The sequence below is a fragment of the Malaya genurostris genome, chromosome 2, assembly GCF_030247185.1.
Source record: "Malaya genurostris strain Urasoe2022 chromosome 2, Malgen_1.1, whole genome shotgun sequence".
NCBI classification, from domain to species: Eukaryota; Metazoa; Arthropoda; class Insecta; order Diptera; family Culicidae; genus Malaya; species Malaya genurostris.
Genome location: NC_080571.1, coordinates 12,638,689 through 12,659,422, shown reverse-complemented (window position 1 = coordinate 12,659,422; position 20,734 = coordinate 12,638,689). Strand labels below are relative to the sequence as shown.

At 37.1% G+C, this 20,734-nt stretch overlaps 1 protein-coding gene across 1 annotated transcript in view; it reads right to left on the bottom strand.

The window, feature by feature from the left end:
• LOC131430499 (nephrin) overlaps positions 1 to 16,567 on the bottom strand; it is a 422,669-nt gene extending 406,102 nt beyond the window's left edge. Inside the window, exon 1 of the mRNA XM_058595533.1 lies at positions 15,086 to 16,567. The gene's annotated coding sequence lies outside the window, so the exon portion shown is untranslated. The remainder of the gene's footprint in view (positions 1 to 15,085) is intronic.
• Positions 16,568 to 20,734: the final 4,167 nt, after the last annotated feature.

The window sequence follows — 20,734 nt, the reverse complement described above, 5'->3', positions numbered from 1 at the left end:
TACGATGGGCTGGGCATGTCATAAGGATGCCGAACGACAGCCCAGTGAAAATGGTTCTTGAATCTAATCCGACTGGTACAAGAAGAAGAGGAGCGCAGCGAGCAAGGTGGATCGATCAAGTGGAGGGTGATCTCAGAAGCATCCGTGCCTTGAGTGACTGGCGACGAGCAGCCATGAACCGAGTTATGTGGAGACGTATGCTTGATACAGCAAAGGACATCCCAGGCCTATAGCTGTTAGGTAAGGTAAGTATAAAATAATATGAAAGGTGGAAAAAATGATAGAGAAACTGAAAACGATGCTTTCAACAACGACAAAGAATGAATGGATGAAAACAGTTTCAGTAATCTAATTGCCTCTCAACCTTAGAAAGTTAGCGTTTCTCTTTCATAAAACAAGCTAGTTCCAATATTTTGTCACATATTATTCGCAATAGTTCTTGAATCAATGATTTTCTAGATTTGAGAAATATTTTCGATGGAATAAAAACCACTCAATTTATTAATAAAATAAAGTTGTTTAAAAATGTTGGGTGCTGAATAATGACCACAGAAAGAGAAGGACTAAACCAAAACCTGCATCATAAGTTCTCCACTTTGAAGAACATTGATTAAAAAAGATTTAGGAAAATGAAACTTTTGAGTGTTTTTCGGTAAGAGATATCAACGAAACAACCATCTAGAAATTCTTGTTTAGTTACCTTCCTGAAACCCAAATCGTTCAATGAATCAAAAATTGTTTAAATTCACTCATTTAAAGGCTCCAATAAATTCACAGATTGCAATCAGATGGCATACAAAGGAACCTTCTGCAGCATATATCGGATAATGGGTGATATTGAAATATATAAACCTAATGATTCGTGTTAAAATGGAATGCTTCATTAGATTTTCTGAGAGCTCTTTTGCTATCAGCAATATTGAATCACTAAATAATAACTAATAAATTTCAGTCAAACAAAAGCTTGCGGTGGCTTTCACTATTGTCTTAGTCCCAGTTGTTAATTAGCTGCTTTCGTTTCATCGTTGGAATCTAGAATGATCTGAGTTAACTCACACCACTACTTTTATGGTGATTCTGTATCAGTTGCCTCGATAAGAGCTGAGCTTCCTTCCTCCGCAATGAAGAGTGAATACTTAAAGCATAGATCCTTAACAACCATTTACTCTTCTGTAGTCTCCAATCGATAGAAGTTATTTAGTTTCTGTAACGTTTCGACGTCGACACCTCAAATTGAACTGCCAGGATGCCAGATTGACACGATATCAATTCCGTGAAAAATTTTATTATGAATTTTTTTTAAGTGTTTGTACCATTACTTCTTGAAATCGAACGTTTTTGTTTTGTTTTTTAGGCTTCACTTAAGCTTCTCAAATAAAATTAAATTAAATTAATTTAATTTCATCAAATAAAATTCCAATATTTTCAAACTAAAACTTATTGAATATTACATATTCAGAGCTGAAACATTCGTGTAATTGAATAAATTACAAAACAATTGTTTGGAGACATTTCTTGTTGTACGATTTTTCAATCATTTTCGCTCCCTTTTGATCTCTTTTTACAATTTCAGATACTTTGTCACCTCAATATCTTGACAACGAATGAATCTACTACCTAAAAGTGAAACTTACTTGAGCTACTTCTAAGAAATTTAATCGATGCAACAAATTTTTTGAACGGCATAATCAGAAAAATCATTTTATACGTAACTTTCATCATCTAAACGGACAATCGCATTTAATTTGAGCAGTGTACAATCAATGATTGATTTATGAAATATCAGTGTTTTTAGAAAAAAAAAATCCGCATATTGCATTCTATAATTTCATGCGATCAATTTATGTTGTTCTCTAATAAAATATGACACACTGGTGAATTGTCAACTATTTGTAGTCATTTGTCCTGAAGATAAAGGTAACTCATAGTGCTGATGAATGGACGCCAAAACATTTCGGTACTATTTTTGCAATGATCAGATGTTCTGTACACTAGAATACTAATCCCAGTATTCATAAAACTATCCGAATTCATAAATTAAAAATCAGATTTAGTTATTTATCACCTTCTTTCGATTGTTTTCTTTGTTATCTATATAAGGGTGCAAATTAGGAATTCAGCGCATACTGAAGAGATCAGGTTTTGAACACTTACAGCTCAGTCAGTCTGGTTTCAATAACAAATATTATTTCACCTACTGATTTGGAAATGTGTTTTCGTATTTTTTTTATGTCATTTATTTTACCCCGGCTTTATCCATTTTGGTCGTTCACCGGGAAGGTAAAAACAATTGACCGTTTGTGTATTTTTTTTGAATATAATATTCCCTTCCTCGCCTGTTGCTTTGTGGCCGCGAGAGTCATCCCAAGAGGGTCCAGCCCCCTTGCAGATGTTCCGCAGGTTTTTCTCCTTGGTGGATTGGGTGTTTTCGTATCGATTAGAATGATCATGTCTTTTAATACCATATATGTGAGATTTTGATTAATAATGAGCAGTGTCATATTTGGCTTGCCAATAATTTAAGATGCTATGCTGGTTTACTAACTTTCCCTAATGGAGACGATGGATTTGAAGTAGTAGACGACATATCATTGCTCTGATTGATCATGCATAGCAAAAGCGAGACTGTGAAAGCATGCGTATTTATAAAAATAAATCGAAATTATTACTAATGCTGCAGTCTCCCATAAGTCAGGTCAGAGGAAGGTTGTTTCCAGGAAGCGAGCGTCACGTGAAACGATATAAACCAGGTTTGCTTTGATGAAATGTGAGTAGTTTTTACTCAAAATATGTAAAAAATATTTTTTGCAAAATTTGAGTGAGCATTCAAAATAAAAACTTTCTTTCTCGTAAATGTCAAAAAGTCATTCTTCTTTCTTTCAAATGGGAAACTCAGAAAAGTGATTCAAATCCGTTTGACCTTTTGACCGGTTTGGAGTCGAAATTGAACGATGTTGATGATGATGTCCTTATGTTGTACTTCTCACTTAGCATAATTGAAACCACAAAATTTCTATTGATGGATGATTTATGGTTTCAAAAATTAAAGCTAGAAACGGCAATGAAAAACGACGTATTCTTGCATCCTTAAATTCGATAAATATATTCTGATAAAGAAAACGCACTGAACTGCTAGAAGTATTTTCTTCACTCAAATGTTTGAAAACTCAACGCTTACTCTATTCTTCTTCTTCTTCTTCTTTTCTTCGTGGGTTTTGACGGTTTTAACTGTCAACATGTGCCCACTGGTAAATGGCGCAGCACATTTGCTATAACGCCAGTTGGTTAACGCTTACTCTATTGTATGAATAAATGCGAGAGAATTCTTGACCTGGGCAAATTTTACTCAATTTCATACTCAAATTTTGACATATTGTTCAAGGTTAAAAATTTGAGTGATCACAACTCAAACCACTTTAAAAACTTACTTTAAATATTCGCAAGCAAAACTTGACGGTATAAATATAATTGGATCCAAGTAAAACTTGAACACAAATTTAGCGTAAAATGGAGTTGAAATTTCGTGCTATAAATATTATTGTATTCATTTCGGCCACTGACATAATTTCGTCGGATTCAAGACAAATACAAATTAAGATGAACATGAAGTCTTTGTTCGTTATTCATCGAATTTTCACACGGAAACTAAATGTGTTATGTTGTGAATAAGGATCGATAAAATGTGACGCTCAAACTATTGCATGTCTAAAATTAAACATTTTGATGAGTGATTGAACTGTTTAATGGGAAGTGTAGTTTTTGTAATACGTAATCAGCTGGAAATATTTGAAATAAAAGTCCCTTCTGACATGGTGTCAATTCTCAGATCCCTATTACTGAGTCATACGAATTTTCTTGGTAAAGACTGTCCCAGAAAGTATGGACGCACTTTGATTTCGCTGTAAATAATTCACAAGTGTTAAATATTCAAATTTTATTCGATAAACTGATAATGTCGTCCATGATTATGCAGTTCAAATTTCCAGCAAGAATCTTATTGTATAGCTTTCGAACCCTCGGCCTGATCGATGCCTCTTGTTTCGGACTACGTTTTGGTTGTTTCTGCTTTTTATAGGTTCGAAGATTCAAACGTTCTTTAGCACGAAGAACATTTGACTTCGAAGCGCCCACTTTTTTGGCCACATCCTGAACTGAAACCTGCTTCTTTTGCTCGAACGCCTTCAGTATACGTTTCTCCAACTGAAGGTTAGCAGGACCTTTTTTCGACCCGTTTTCGGTTTATCCTCACCGAACTTCCTGATTGCATTTCGCACGGCTTTTTCACTTACTCCTTCCATTTTTGCTATCTTTCTCAGTGACAGTTTCCGCGTTCTGTGCACCATTTGTACACAATTTTTCGACATTGTTCTGCTGAAAGTCCACGCATTTCGAAACAAACGAATAAACAACTGCACAAGTGGTTAGAGAAGAGTGTAAAAATCAGGACGCAGCCATAAAAATTGACAGATTCTGAACCATTGCGAAATGGCAGCGGTTTTAGGTTGCGTCCATACTTTCTGGGACAGTTTTTAATTATAAAGCGGTTTCAACGTTTATCACTCAACTCTTTGCATCAAATGATACCTGAAACTTTCGACTTTCAAACAGAGTAGTGAAATTTAAGAAAATCTTTTTAATCACATCACAATAATCGAAACAGAGTGTGATTAAAGAGAAACTGTCACTTGCTTATACGCGCTAATGAAAAATCAACCGAAATTTGCAGTAAATTAGAGGATTTTTCGCGTCAAAATTTGACACTTCATTCATTTTTGCCTGCGTAGTTGACTCGTTCAGCTCAGACCAGAATCCAAGTTCAGATTCCTAAACCAGATTTCCTATGTCATTTCCAGAATTCAGATTCAAAATTCTCGCTTACCGTCCAGAATCCAACGCCAGAATCGAGTTCTAGAATTCAGGCACTGAAACCGAATCTGGAACTGAGACCTGAGGATTTTAATTCTAGACCTGGACTCTGTAATTCAATTTCGGAAACGAATCTGATTTTTGAAACTGAATTTCGGAACTGAAATTGAGGTTCAGAGCAAAATTCCTGTCCGGAAATCAAATTTACGATTCAGTTTCAAAATTCAGGATCAAAATTCTAAAACCGAAGAATAATTCAGGACTAGAATTTAGATCCAAAATTCAGTGTGATTTCCAGAATTCAGTTCTAAAATGCATTCCAAAATCCAGGTTCAGAATTCAGTTCCAGAATGCAGGTCTAGTATTTAGTTCCCAAATTCAGTTCCTTAAGTTATCTGAATTCAGGAACTAGGATCTGAATATTTTGCAACTAAACTTGTTTCAGAATTCACTTCTAGAACACGAATTTAATGATCAGTTCTACAATCTACAGATTCAATTTCGAAGGCCTGGTTCAGAGATCAGTTCCAGAAGCTAGTATCAAAATTAAGTTTCAGAAGTCAGGTTCAAAATACAGTTCTTGTATTCGACTCATCAAATTGGTTTCAGATTACAGGTCAAGAATTCAGATTTTTTAACATCAAAGAAACCGAGCCATCCATTTTATTCGTATTCACGTCCTCCAGTTATATCTTTGACATTACCCTCCCGTTTTTTCTAAAATCATGACTGATTTTGCTCATTTGCAAAATCGGAACTCTGTCCGTGTGTTTGAGTTTGATAAATTTTTGTGCGATATCAGTGTGCTTGACTGCGATTGGAACATTACGTTTTAATTTCCTTTTTAAACGTCCCTTTCCTCCATTTTTGTTTTCTAACCTCGAACGAGAAGTTTTTTTTATTTTTTTTAACTAATATACATAATCAACAGACAAAATATGGTCCTAATGATTATTTCTAAGTATATTTAAAAAACTAGTTTTAATTCGACTGCGCGGGACATGGAATTCGAATCCCTTCGAAACAGCATTGAAAGAACGTTGCAATCCAATGATGGCGCCGTTGATTCCATAATTAGTGCGGCGTAAAGGCATTCTGAGGAGGTTGTTGTTGCGAAGAGCTCGTGCGCGAACATTTATGTTTATTTGACAAAGAAGTGCTGAACAATCGACATTGTTCAACAAAACGTCGGCGATTAGCAATGCACGGGACAGATCACGTCGCACTGATGAGGGTTATTCCATGGTAACTGGCGAAGAGCGAAACGAACAAATCTGCGCTGTATTGATTCGATTCTGATATTTCCATTATGGTAAAACGGGTTCCATACCGCCGAACAATATTCGAGCGTTGAACGTACAAGCGAGCAGTAGAGAAACTTCAAACAGTAGATATCTGTGAAGTGCTTAGCAGTTCTCATTACAAATCCCAGGCAATGTGAAGCTTTTGCAAGAATGTACGAAATATGTTGCTTGTAGTTCAGTTGTTCGTCAAAAAAAACCTCAAGATCCTTGGCACATGTGACTCTATCTATCGTAGATCCTCGGAGACAATAGTCGAAACGTATAGGTGTTCTTTTCCGTGTTAACGTGATAATCGAGCATTTACTGATATTTATTGTCATTCGATTAATCTCGAACCACTCCGAAAAAATTTCTAGTTGACTCTGGAGGGAAATGGCATCCTCTGTTGTCTTAATAATTTTGAATAACTTAAGGTCGTCGGCAAATGATAATCGTGGGACACTCAGTAAAAAGTTCACGTCATTGAAGTACAGGAGGAAAATCAGTAGTCCAAGATGACTGCCTTGTGGAATGCCAGAAAAAGCAAAAAAATTCATTAGATACATTATCACCGATCTTAACCGCCAACCGTCGATTGCAGAGGTACGATTCAGTCCACTGAAGAATACAGGAACCGAAACCCAGTCGGTCCAGTTTGACGATAGTAATAGTGTGATTTATTTTGTCAAAAGCAGCGGAGAGGTCCGTATACAAAACATCTGTTTGAAGACCGTTTGACATAGCATCTGTTATAAACGTCGTAAAGCTTAATAGATTAGTAGCAGTAGCAGTACAGTGATTGAAAATGGGTTCCAGAACAACCAGTTCGAACAACTTAGGAATTGCACTAAGTAAGGTAATGCCGCGATAGTTGTCGATATTCTCCCTGTCTCCTTTTTTGTGCACTGGGAACATAAAGGGTGATTTTTTAAGAGCTTGAGAACTTTTTTAAACAATAAAACGCATAAAATTTGCAAAATCTCATCGGTTCTTTATTTTAAACGTTAGATTGGTACATGACATTTACTTTTTGAAGATAATTTCATTTAAATGTTGACCGCGGCTGCGTCTTAGGTGGTCCTTTCGGAAAGTCCAATTTTGGGCAACTTTTTCGAGCATTTCGGCCGGAATAGCCCGAATTTCTTCGGAAATGTTGTCTTCCAAAGCTGGAATAGTTACTGGCTTATTTCTGTAGACTTTAGACTTGACGTAGCCCCACAAAAAATAGTCTAAAGGCGTCAAATCGCATGATCTTGGTGGCCAACTTACCGGTCCATTTCTTGAGATGAATTGTTCTCCGAAGTTTTCCCTCAAAATGGCCATAGAATCGCGAGCTGTGTGGCATGTAGCGCCATCTTGTTGAAACCACATGTCTACCAAGTTCAGTTCTTCCATTTTTGGCAACAAAAAGTTTGTTAGCATCGAACGATAGCGATCGCCATTCACTGTAACGTTGCGTCCAACAGCATCTTTGAAAAAATACGGTCCAATGATTCCACCAGCGTACAAACCACACCAAACAGTGCATTTTTCGGGATGCATGGGCAGTTCTTGAACGGCTTCTGGTTGCTCTTCACTCCAAATGCGGCAATTTTGCTTATTTACGTAGCCATTCAACCAGAAATGAGCCTCATCGCTGAACAAAATTTGTCGATAAAAAAGCGGATTTTCCGAATGGACCACCTAAGACGCAGCCGCGGTCAACATTTAAATGAAATTATCTTCAAAAAGTAAATGTCATGTACCAATCTAACGTTTAAAATAAAGAACCGATGAGATTTTGCAAATTTTATGCGTTTTATTGTTTAAAAAAGTTCTCAAGCTCTTAAAAAATCACCCTTTATAAGAAGATTTCCAAACAACAGGAAATACTCCAGTCGTGAGTGGCTGTTGAAACAGTTGACATAAGGGTGTTGTAATACCACTGGAACATTTTTTCAAGACGACAGCGGAGATGCCATCGGGTCCAGGAGAATATGAAGACTTCATTTTAACGATAGCCTTTTGGACAGAGCTAATATCAACATTGATGAAAATCAACGCCTGACTCAAAACAGGAACGTTCCGTGCTGCCTGGGAGATTTGATCCGTAGTTAAAATATCTCTAGTTTTTTCTAGAGAATTTTTGCATAAACATGTTGCAGATTTTCTGCAAGCTAGAAGTCGATTGATCTTTGTAGTACATAGACTTTCCTTTGCTCATTAACGTGCTTCCAGAACGACTTAGGGTTTGATTTTAATTTTCTCTGCACACTTCGCAAATCGTTGGCATAACATCGTTTGGCTGTTTTTTTTATAAACTTTACTAGCTGACCCGTCGACCTTCGTCTCGCCAAAAGAATTGTCAAAAGACTAAGTGGTCAACGTTTCTCTCCATTATTTTTCTGATTACTTAACCTACAATCAACGGAATTCGACACACACTCGTTTTGAGCTAAACAAAAAGAAGAAATATCACCAAAGATTAATGTGAAAATATGAAATACCTCTGTTAAGCGCAAATTGAACAAATGCACAGATTTCTGTTCTGAACGGTCTGTTTTAAGGAATTACTCATACGTAAACGTTCACCCGACAGAGCCAACTTTGAAGCAGTTTCTTATACACAAAAAATTTATATTTTTTGTGTTCGGTAATAATTTTTGCGGTAACGATCTGTAAAATATTATTTTTACTGAAAGATACGTAAAATTTATCCAACTTTATTATCTGTCAAAGAACTACTGAATATCGGAAAATCCTATGTAAAAGTTACGATTATTTATTATTTACTGACACGGTCTGTGAACTCTGAAATGTCATTTCTCTTGACGAACTCAGTGAAAGTTTTACCAATATTCGGAAAATTAATAAAAAATGATGAAGAATTTCAGTAATCATCACTATACATTCAGCAGAAATAAAGATCTGTCAAATAACATAATTTTCGGACGTAAAGATGTGGAAAATTCTAGATTTGTGGAGAAAAAATAGTGGTGCGAATTGATTGCTTGCGAAAAAATAGATAATAGATAGATAATAATTTTCCATTTAGTGAATATATTCAAAAAGCCTTCTACAACTTTTTATTTCAGCACTCTAAGAATATGAAGGGTGATCCCATATTCTACTGAATTGCATCCGAAAGATATTAGATCATTTTATTTGAATAAATTATTTCTGGAGAGCAAATGTAACTCAATTCGTTCATCACACGCAAATAAATTAATTAATCGGATGGAAACATGTTTTGAAAACAAAATTGCTCCTTCCTTTCCCAGATCTCTAATACAATTTACAAAAAAAATTGTAATACTTTACGGGTCAAGACGTTGACATATTTTTAGGATTGTTTTGTGAATTTCGCCGAACGTCGGCATTGAATGATGAAGAAGTCATTAGAATTATGACAGATCGAAGTTCAGTGGAACTGTACCGATCATTCGGCAAATAAAACTTTTACTGAACGGAATACCGAATATCCAGCTGTTTGAAAGTCAGTAAAACTGTACCGACATCCGTAAAAATAATTCGGTGTGTACAGCTTTTAAGCAGCGAGAAATTTTTCTCAGAATCTGTTCTGTACGTTCACGTGTATCAAAAAGTACCATGCGTACTTTAGAGCTCTAATGAAGTGGATATTTTCAGGTACTGTGGAACTTTAGATTACTTGGAGACGACGCTTACATTTTAATTTGATATTTATCTTACCAGTCTGAACATTCTTCACAGAATATGCAACATGAAATGACAGTCTCAATCAAATGACATCTTGAACATTGATATCTAATAGCCACTTACTGTGTGCGCTTAGTCTAATCTAAATCATTAGAAATAAAAATGCAAGGAAAATCTCTTAGATTGACCTTAGCGCTTCTACAGCACAATTTCATTGATTTATTAAAAAAATTTCTGATTTGTTAATCTTGCCCCCGCGATGACCAATACTATTCATCTGACTCGATTGAACACAATTCATCAACTTGTAAATGATATCAAAACTTCTTCTCCTGCCTACAACGGTTTTCTAGAACAGTCATTGAGTCATTTAGTAAGCAATAATTTTGATACCCATTTCAGCACGTGGTTCGAAACGACGAATCGCATCGATCAAGTATGCATGTGAAATCTCCACACAAAACATCTCGTTGCGCGCCAAAAAATTTATTCGACGATCTAGTATTCTTTCCTTCGACGGCCAAGCACTTATGCAACTCGTTGCGCGCCAAACAGCATTGGCGACTTTTTCAGTGGAAAATTCCATTGTCCATACAAAACAACTTCATGGATTTTTCCCACTTTTCCGGCATGTTTTCCAAATTTTTTTGATGTACGAACCCGGTGGGGGTAAAAACTAATCAAACAAAAAAAGAATCATGTAAATCCGTCCTGCCGTTCTTACGTGATGCGATTACAAAGAATGATCTCTGCATTTATATATATATATATACTAGCTGACCCGTCGAACTTCGTCTCGCCTGAAATTATTTTTTTAAATTTGTGTTTTCGAACAGCAGAGTTGTCAAACGTTAATGTTTCTTTCCATTATTTTACTGATTACTTGACTTACAATAAACGAATTACGACAAATTCATATCCAACACAATAACTTCGTCCCGAAGAAGAAAGAAGGAATTATTGTTCAATGCTTTCGTTACGCAAAAACTAAACAAATGCACCATTTGCCATCTTATCCTTCAAGTCAGTGTATTGAACAGAGATTGTAGATCTCTCTCAAACTAAAGATTTGACATGTGGGATGATGGATTGCATTGAATCATATCTGACTGGTTGTAGTATGACCGTGAGAATTGGTGTTCCTCAGGGAAGTCATCTAGGACCATTCATATTTCTGCTATATCTAAATGATCTGAATTTCGCATTGCAATGCATGAAGCTACCATTCGCCGACGATTTCAAACTGTTTCATCTCATCAAATATCTGAAAGACTCAAACTTCTTGCAGTCACAGTTGGATGTATTTTCTAACTGGTGCAACGTCAATAGAATGATTATTAACGCCTTCAAATGCTTCGTTATCTCCTTCCCTCGTAAACGAACCACGATCATGTATGATTACACTATTTCGCAAGCTGTACTAAAACGGGAGACATCAATTAGGGATCTAGGAGTGTTACTGGATTCAAAACTTAGTTTCAAAGATCACATAGAATATACCCTCTCTAAAGCATTAAAGATGCTAGGATTGCTAAAGATGCATTAAAGATGCTAGGATTCATCTTTCGCATCTCAAAAAATTTCAATAACATATACTGCCTGAAATCGTTATATTGCGCTCTAGTTCGCGAGTATGCTGTTGTTGTTTGGGCACCATATTACCAAACTGATAAGCTGCGCATTGAAGCTGTTCAGCGCAAGTTCATTCGTTGTGCTTTGCGTCGCCTGCCCTGGAGAGATCCATTGAATCTTCCAAGCTACGAAAATCGTTGTAGGCTCATACACTTCGATTTGCTATCTGTCCGCCGTGATACACAAAAAGCTGTTTTCGTCGCGGACCTCATCCAATCTCGAATTGATAGTGCAGATCTCCTACAACAGCTAAGTTTTGACATTCTTCGGCATAATTTGCGGTTTAATCTCTTTCTCAGAATTCCTCGTGCTAGAACTAACTAAGAGTTCATTGAACCGTTTTCGAGTATATGTCGCGTATTCAATACTTGCTCTGATGGATTTAATTTCAATTTATCTCGTAACGCCATTAAAACCCGTTTTCTCCAAATATTTTCCCGGTAGTTTTATTAGGATAATTAGTCAATATGAATAGTTGTTAGTTAGCTTTGTAGTTTAAATAAGGGTAATTTAAGATTTCATTATGTATCATTTGGTCAAATGTTATTTGTTGATACAAAAGATTAGAAGGTTGTATGCCTGCTGGAGAAGGAGAACCAAAATCTCAGCTCCAGCAGGCTTTTCTTTTGCTCCTAAATAAACAAATAAATTAATTAACAGATGGATGAAAAAGAGATGACCAAGATAATTACTTTAAATTGACCCCCCAAATTTCCAAAAGCAGCCCTCGGGGATTGTTGTTTATCATTGAATATTAAGACTTATTTGTACTGAAGACGTTTAAAATTTAATAGCAGATCCTTAGGGATTATCGAAAGTAATAAACTAATTTTGAACGGTTGTCCATAACCTACTTCACGGCTAGTGATATTATTTAACAGCAGATCTCACAACTAATGGTTCTTACATGCCACGATTTCTCCTTCAGATATGATATTCACGATTCCCATATGGTAATTCGTCAAATAATCCAAAGTTCGGAAAATGAAATGATTTGACTCAAGCAGCTTACAAATGTCATGAATACCATCCGTTTTGAAGTAAACCACTCTTGAAAACTCACCCGAATCGGCTGAACAAACTTCAGCATGCTAAATGCAAGGAAAATATTTTCATCTGAACTCATTATTTCAACAGCCGAATCCTATCATTGATACGTAAAAAAATCGTTACATAATTTTATTTGTTCAACTCACGCCCACGATGTCCAACATAATTCATCTAACTACATCTACTGGTGAATGACATTAGAACTTGTGCTTCTGTTTACGGTATAGCTAAAACAGTCATTTGGCAAGTAATGATTTTGATACCCACGATAAGCACGTGTTTCCAAATGACGAATCAATCATGCATGTAAAATCTCCACCCAAATCTACTCGTTGCGCGCCAAAAGATTCTTTCAACGATCTAGTATTCCTTTCTTCGACGGCCAAACACTTATGCAACTCGTTATGCGCCAAACACCTATCAATGATCTAGCAATCATTGGCGACTTTTTCAGTGGAAAATTCCATTGTCCATACAAAATAACTTTATTGGTTTTTCCCACTTTTCCGGTAAGTTTTCCTAATTTTTTTGATGTACGAACCCGGTGGGGGTAAAAACTGATCAAACAAAAAAAAAGCATCTCAATCCGTCCATCCGTTCTTACGTGATGCGATTACAAAGAATGATCTCTGCATTTATATATATATATAGATAGATTTCAATATGAAATATCTTAGCCTTGATTCTCCAATATCTGCAAAAATGCATGGAAGCATACCCGGAGTAATGAACAAATAAAGCGCTATCCACACTAGGCCGTGACGTATCCGGAACGGGACCGCAACGTGCCGGGATTTATTTGTAAAATATTCTCACCATACCGTGCACTTTCCGTGTCGCTACCGTTGCTATTAGTAACATACACAATCGTTGCATTTGATGTGCTTCTGTTCCTCACGAAAATGGGTATTTTCATTGATTTGTTAACAAGATTTCTTTGTAAATGTCAAGAAAACTCCAACCAAAAATTGTATAAGGAACATTGAGATGGCTTATAGTTCGTCTCATGATTTCAGATATTTAGCAACAGGAGACACGCAAAAAACCATAGCATTTAGTTACAGACTTGGGGCTGTCTACCAGATTGTTCACGAGATATGTCGTGTAATTACCGAAAAATTAATCGACGATGCAATGCCGAATCCAACAGAAGATATGTGGAAGACGATTGCTAACGATTTTTGTGGAATTTCCCGCTGTATCTTGGAGCCTTGGATGGGAGCATGCGACAATTCCAGTCCCTGCCAATAGTAACTTTGAGACAACGCATGCTTTGACCGTGCTTCGGGCGTGTGTCGATACAGACACGGGTACGACACGGTCTAGCGAGAATATTCACATTGAGCTGCATTAAACAAATTTGAAGCGTAACCCGGACAAGATCCGGTCCAGTCCCGTTCCGGTTACGTCACGGCCTAGTGTGAATAGCGCTTAACTGTTCAGAGAACACAGTGTTTTCACGTCGTTGTTCAAAACCAAAATGTTGTAATACTGAAAATGATTCAAAATATAGAATTTCAAATTAATCTTTAGAAAAGACTTGCTTTTCTTTTCTCCTTCGTCTGGTGTTAAATTTAATACTCTATCATCTTCATAGCTCGCTTGCAATTTCTTTCGAAAGTGGAAGTTAACAGGTGGCTTATTAGCCGTTCTGAAAAAAACGCGTGACTTGATCATTTTGCTGAAATCATGACTCGTTTTGCTCATTGGCAGAATCGGAATTCTGTCCATGTGCTTAAGCTTGATAAATTTAAGTGCGAAAACAATCAGTGTGCTTGACTGCGATTGGAACATTTAATTTCTTTTTTAAACGTCCCTTTCCTCCATTTCTATTTTCTAACCTCGCACGAGAAGTTGTTACTGACTGGTTGTTCCACAAGCCTAGTACCCCTGGACTGTTACTGAGTTGCAGTTTTTAAATTCGTTTTTGACTCGTTAGGAAATGGCATTTTTTTTTAAACTAGTTCAGTTATAATTGAATGAACATACAAGCTTTTGTTCTGGCATATTACGCAATTTCGTTCGAGAGCAGGAAACCTAACGCAGCATCAGTGGTTGAATAACAACCGCTAATGATTTTTTTCTCTCATCTGCAGCTTCTACACACACACACACACACACACACACACACACACACACACACACACACACACACACACACACACACACACACACACACACACACACACACACACACACACACACACACACACACACACACACACACACACACACACACACACACACACACACACACACACACACACACACACACACACACACACACACACACACACACACACACACACACACACACACACACACACACACACACACACACAAAAACCACAGCGCAGATTCCATTAATGAATCCTAATTGGAACCATTCCAGCTGTGTGCTTTCGATTATCGATTCACTTTCAGAGCCAACCAAATTAACTGTCAATTTTGCATAATTAACGATCCATTAAATCAACACTCAGTTTGTTCTGTCGAAGCAAAAAAAAAATAATCCCATAGCAAAGTGATAAAATTAATGAAAACTGCAATGCAATTGTTCCGAGCAAAAAACATATGCCGTTAAATGAATCACTAACCTAATATCCACCTACAATCGGGCCACCATCCACTGCCACTTTGACAGAGCACCCGGCCGCATTCGCAAACAAACAAACGCCCAGCCTACTATGTTAAGCATCACACGGTTGGAGCTGCCAGAAGTGACACATGCAGAAAACATCTGTTTATGTTGGAGCAGCAGGTTGAATAATTCACTGTGGCGATTTGCTGTGCCCACTTCACTGACAATAGCCCGGTCACTTCGGATGGCTGGCTGGGGTCCACGGGTACCACGGCAGAGACGACGGCGACTAGGACGGTACCAATTTCCGCTTGTTGGGTGCGCTCCCATTCAGCGTTCTCGACATGTAGGCTTTGTGCTCTCTACAGCCGATGATCGTTGTTCGTGAATGTTTCGGGGTTTCAATTTGTTCCACCTGTTTGCACGTGTCAATTCGCACCCCCCGCGAACCACTTTTCAATTACCATAATTAAACGCTAGTGCTTCCGAATTTTTTTTTGTTTGCACTATTATTATTTGTGTATGTTCACTTTTCACCAAAACGGTTGTGTGTTTCGTTGCACGGCAGGCCTTTTTTTTTTGGTTGGCATCGGCACATCATCAATTCACTTTTCCGGTAGCCACTGAAATCCTGTGATTCGTTCAACTTTGTTTCATAAAAAAATAAACTTTTTTTTCTCCTGTTATTACGTCAACAATTTAACTCATAAACTCATCGGAAAAAGGTACAGCGAAATCGAGCCCATTTCAATTATTCATTGATCAATGAACTGAAACCCGACCGCAAACTAAACCAATCACAGTAATTTACATTGATGTACGAGAGGCCATTCCATCCCACTGCAGATAATCACTCTACTCAATTTAGTGGCACTGGACTTCACTCTGCACGTTCACTCCGTGCCACTCGCACTATCCCTTGCACAATTTTTCGACACTTTGCACAACTGGAACACTGGAATGGAGCAGCAGTAGCAGCTTAGCGAACCGCGAGTAATCCAGTTATCCTGACATAATTTATCCTTTACCTCACACCACGGCTCACTCGGTTTTTGGCTTCCTCGTGCCAGGCATTAATCGATTAACTCTGGCTGACCAAGCCGAACCGAACGATGAAAAAATCAAACGAAAACAAAAAACTAAACCACTTTAACCAGGTGGGTCGTCGTCGTGTGTTTTGTTTGTTTTGTTTCCTACTCACTCACGCGCTTATCGCGCCGGGAAGAAGGTGGGCGGTCTTTTTTGCGGTATCCTTTTCCGTCACCGGAATGAGGGCAGCGAGAATGAGAGGGGTCACACACGCACGCACCAGTATTTCACCGTCAGAATTCACACACGCGAACAACCACCGAACGGGAAACCAACCACTTCGGGTAGTAATGGAATGGGACAGGCCCTTCTGGGTTATTTTACTTTTTCTTTTTTTTTGGTTTTTGGTTTTTGCTTGACACTGCCTAGGATCGATGATTTGAAGCGACAGCGAACCGAAACGCTTCCAAGTTCGATTTGCACTGAATCCTACCGCCTCGGCCACACCGGTCCCGACCAGTCACAAACGGAAATTTATGCTGTGATGCACCACCACGAAAGAGGACAGACACATGCCCGGCAGGGAGAGAAAGAGAGCATTTATGCTCCCGTCAACGTCGTCCACCTCGCGAGAGTGGGAGTGTGAAATCAGATCACCTTACCGCGAAGGGCTATGCGTAGTGTTTTGTTTTGTGTGTTTTTTCTTCTTCTCGTTTCGCTGCTGACTGAGAGTTGTACTAAAAGCATGGAACGACGACGAGAGCACTCATTCTCGCGAGTGGATCGTGCGCAGTGTCCTTTCGTGTAAAAGGTAAACAAAAGCACTCACATCCAGCAAGCCCCAGCGAGGCAACGTGATGCCACTCATTCTCTCGAATGTTACCGAAGCAACTGTTGATTTTTATACCATTTTTGATCGAAGAGAGAGAGCTGAATGGGAACGATCGGAAATGAAACTAGAAAATTAATTCAATGAATGCTCTATTTCGCGTTAATTTCATATGCAGGCAATCGGTGACGTAAACTATGTGTTCGTGATAGAAAAACCGTGCTATTAAAATTTGATTTATTTTCGATACGATGAAGATCCTTAAAAATAACTTCACATTAAAAAGCGTTATTGATTGAAAATAATATAACCTATATATGTGTGTAAAATTTTCATGTTTTAAAATAGTATGCCAATTACCTTGACGTATTTGTCTATAAATATTGAAACATGCTTTTAATGAAACGTTATGAACACTATGAGAATATAAGAAAAAATCTACAATTATTTACGTTTCGTCTTCGACTCGTCAGTGCAGAGCAGTTCAAATTGAACTGCTTAATGCAAAAATTTAGACATTAGACTTTTTTTATATTGCGCCGAAGCGCAATCTCTTTTCTGGCGTCCCAAAGGAAACGAACTGGTCGACCACAGGTTTCGGGTACAGGGGCTTGGCTAAAAGCAGTCAATAGCGTTATTTTACGTCTGCCTAGAGGCCCTCATTGAACTGTCTAAGTTTTTGCACTACGAATTTCAATTTGAACTGCTCTGTACTGACGAATCGAAGACTAAACGTGAAGATTAGTGATATCAGTTATGTGCCAAAATACAAAAACGGCATTAAGCCAAACCCCTAAATAACCAAAGAAAAAATTGTTGTTGAAAATTATAACAGCTTTATTACATTTTTTCTAGACGAGTCTCAATGAAAACCTGAGTTTTTGTATACTTTTAGCCTTTCTCTATAGAAAGATAATGGATTTCTTAGAGAAACCGACTTTCCAACGAAGCCTCGGAAACCCATAGTGTTAAATACCATTCGACTCAGCTCGATGAAATCGGAAAATATTTGTTTGTGGGTATGTGTTTGCACTTTTCAAAGAATTTTCACCGCTAAATTTTCTCGGAGATGGCTGTATCGATTTTTCCGGAGATATAATGGTATGAGTGTAACCGACTAACCGCACATTTTGCATCTGCTGAATTTTCTAGAAGAACTATCTCCGTGGCCCTACTGTTTAAATTATCCTCAATATCATACTAAAATATGGGAGCGGGTCATTACCCCGAAAGCCATTTCGCCGAAAATCTTTTCGCATAAACCGCCGAGACGACGCCGGTTGAGTTGGCGAAATGGTTTTCGGCGAAGTGACATTCGGCGAAGTGGCCCATTCGGCGAAATGTCATTAGGCCTTTCGGCGAAAATGACTTTCGGTGAAACGGCTTTCGGCGAAAACACCCTGATCCCTCAAATATAAAGTTAAATGAAACTCACCTTAGAAAACTGCAATTTACATACCGATAAGTTTTTTTTTCCATTTGATTAGAATATTAGACAGGGAAAAATTTAACAAGCGATTAACGATATTTCATCTCATCAATATCCCTTCTTCCTTCTTCCTTCTTCCTTTTTCCTTCTTCCTTCTTCCTTCTTCCTTCTTCCTTCTTCCTTCTTCCTTCTTCCTTCTTCCTTCTTCCTTCTTCCTTCTTCCTTCTTCCATCTTCCTTCTTCCTTCTTCCTTCTTCCTTCTTCCTTCTTCCTTCTTCCTTCTTCCTTCTTCCTTCTTCCTTCTTCCTTCTTCCTTCTTCCATCTCCCCTTATTTTAGTTTTTTAAACTAAACAAATTCTTTTATTAGTGGTATAGCAAAGTCAGTTACCATAGTTAAAATTCATTCTTTCATCTCCTTTCCGCTTCTCATTTATTTTTCGCTTCACGTTTTTTATTTTCCTTCGGCGTTTCTTTGTATCCTCGTTTCTCTTTTGGCATTATGTCATAGTTGCATTACATTATGTCATAGTTGCATTACATTTGCATTTGTTTTTCCCTTTCACTTAAAATATTTCATAAGTATATATTTTTTTCTGTGAACCTATTAGACTTCATTTTCCACTTCATGTTACCTCTTCACTTTACTCCTCTTATATATCATTGTTAATATAATTGATTCCTATCGTGTAGTTTCTCAATCTTATATCGTTTAACATTTTTCATTAAACTCTTCGCTCTTTGTTTCTTTACTCTCAATTTTCCCCTTTAACTTATGATTCCTTTTAACTTGATATCTTTTTCCTACAGTATTCTTCCTTTTCACTTAATTTTTTCGTCGATGTGCTCATCCCATCTCATTTTCTTTTCTTTTCTCTTCATCTTTGTTTTCTTACCTTCATTCTTCCAGTTGGATTCCACTTTCATTTTCCTACGATTTTTTCTGTTACATTCATTTTTCTCACTTAATTTTTTCTTTATATTTCAAACTGGGAAAACCATTTCATTAGCTCTGGGGTTATCCGAATTTAGCGTTAGTGTACATAATCGATATCAATATTTTTACGTTTCGCCTTTGACTAATCAGTGCACAAAGTCGGCTAACCCTTAAATGACCAAACCTGCATCGGTCAGAAAAAATCGAAAACACGTTTTCGTTCGGCACATCAGTGTACATTGCACTTCGATGCAAAATAAAAAAAAATGTCTGCAAATAGCAGAAACTTTACCTGTGCTTAACGGTTCAAACTGAACTGCTGTGCACTGATGAGTCGAAGACGAAATGTAAACACACTTTCCATTTAACTTTTTCCTCCTTGATTCTTTTCACTTTTTGCCTTTCTCTATATAAAGTTAAGAGAATTTGTGGAAAAACCGACATTCGAACGGAGCCTCGGAGACCCATAGTGTTGTATACCATTCGACTCAGCTCGACGAGATTTTAGATTAGAATTGTATATGAAGATATACAAAAGATTTCGAACAAATATGACATAAACGCTGAAGCTGAATAAATTGGTGACTCCGGCGAACGACCAAAATTAGGTTAAAGCCGGGTATAAATAAACGATATAAAAAAATAAATTGGTGTCAAAAATGAGTCCAAATTAGTGTCGGAAACTATCTTAATAAAAAGGTGAAAATATTTAAATAAGTTTGTTTCGATGAAAGAGAAAGGCATTATCACACCACTAGGTGAACTAAGAATAGGTTCTTTATTTAGTTTTTTTCTTTTTCCCTTTATTTTCTCTTTATTTACTTTCCTCTTTTGCTTAATTGTTCATTCTCATATGGTACTTTATTTTTTTCTCGTGTTTTGTTTTTGATTTAAAAAATTTAAATAGTCGTATTTTCTTTTTCTCTCCTTTTTCCACTTTTGGCATTTTTTATTCTCTGCTATCTTTCTCTTCGCTTTGTTTCCTTTCACTTCAATTTTCCATTTCACCGTATTTTCCTTTTGAACTTACATTTTCTTTTTCGCTTTATGTGTAAATTTTAGTAAGCTTTTTCATCTCAACTCTTATTTTCTCCAGCGTTTTTCGTTCGTTTTATTTTGTTCGTTTCACTATTTCTGTAAGTCCATTCCTTTGCTTTTCTCAACGTTTTGAATTCAACGACCTCATATTTAGTATTCAAGCTCTTTTCCTTTCCCGCTTAACAATTTTTTGGCTTGATTTATGAATCTTGCTTATTGTTATTTCTTCAATACTTTTTAACTTCATTCTAATATTGTATCTTTCTTCCTTAATCGATCCTCTTTGTTTCATTTCTATTTCATCCACATTTTCATCCATCCTATTCTTGATTTCATTTTTCTTCTGCCAATTGCATTCATATTTTGTATTTGCTACGTGTCTCACATTTGTATTTTTTACTCCCA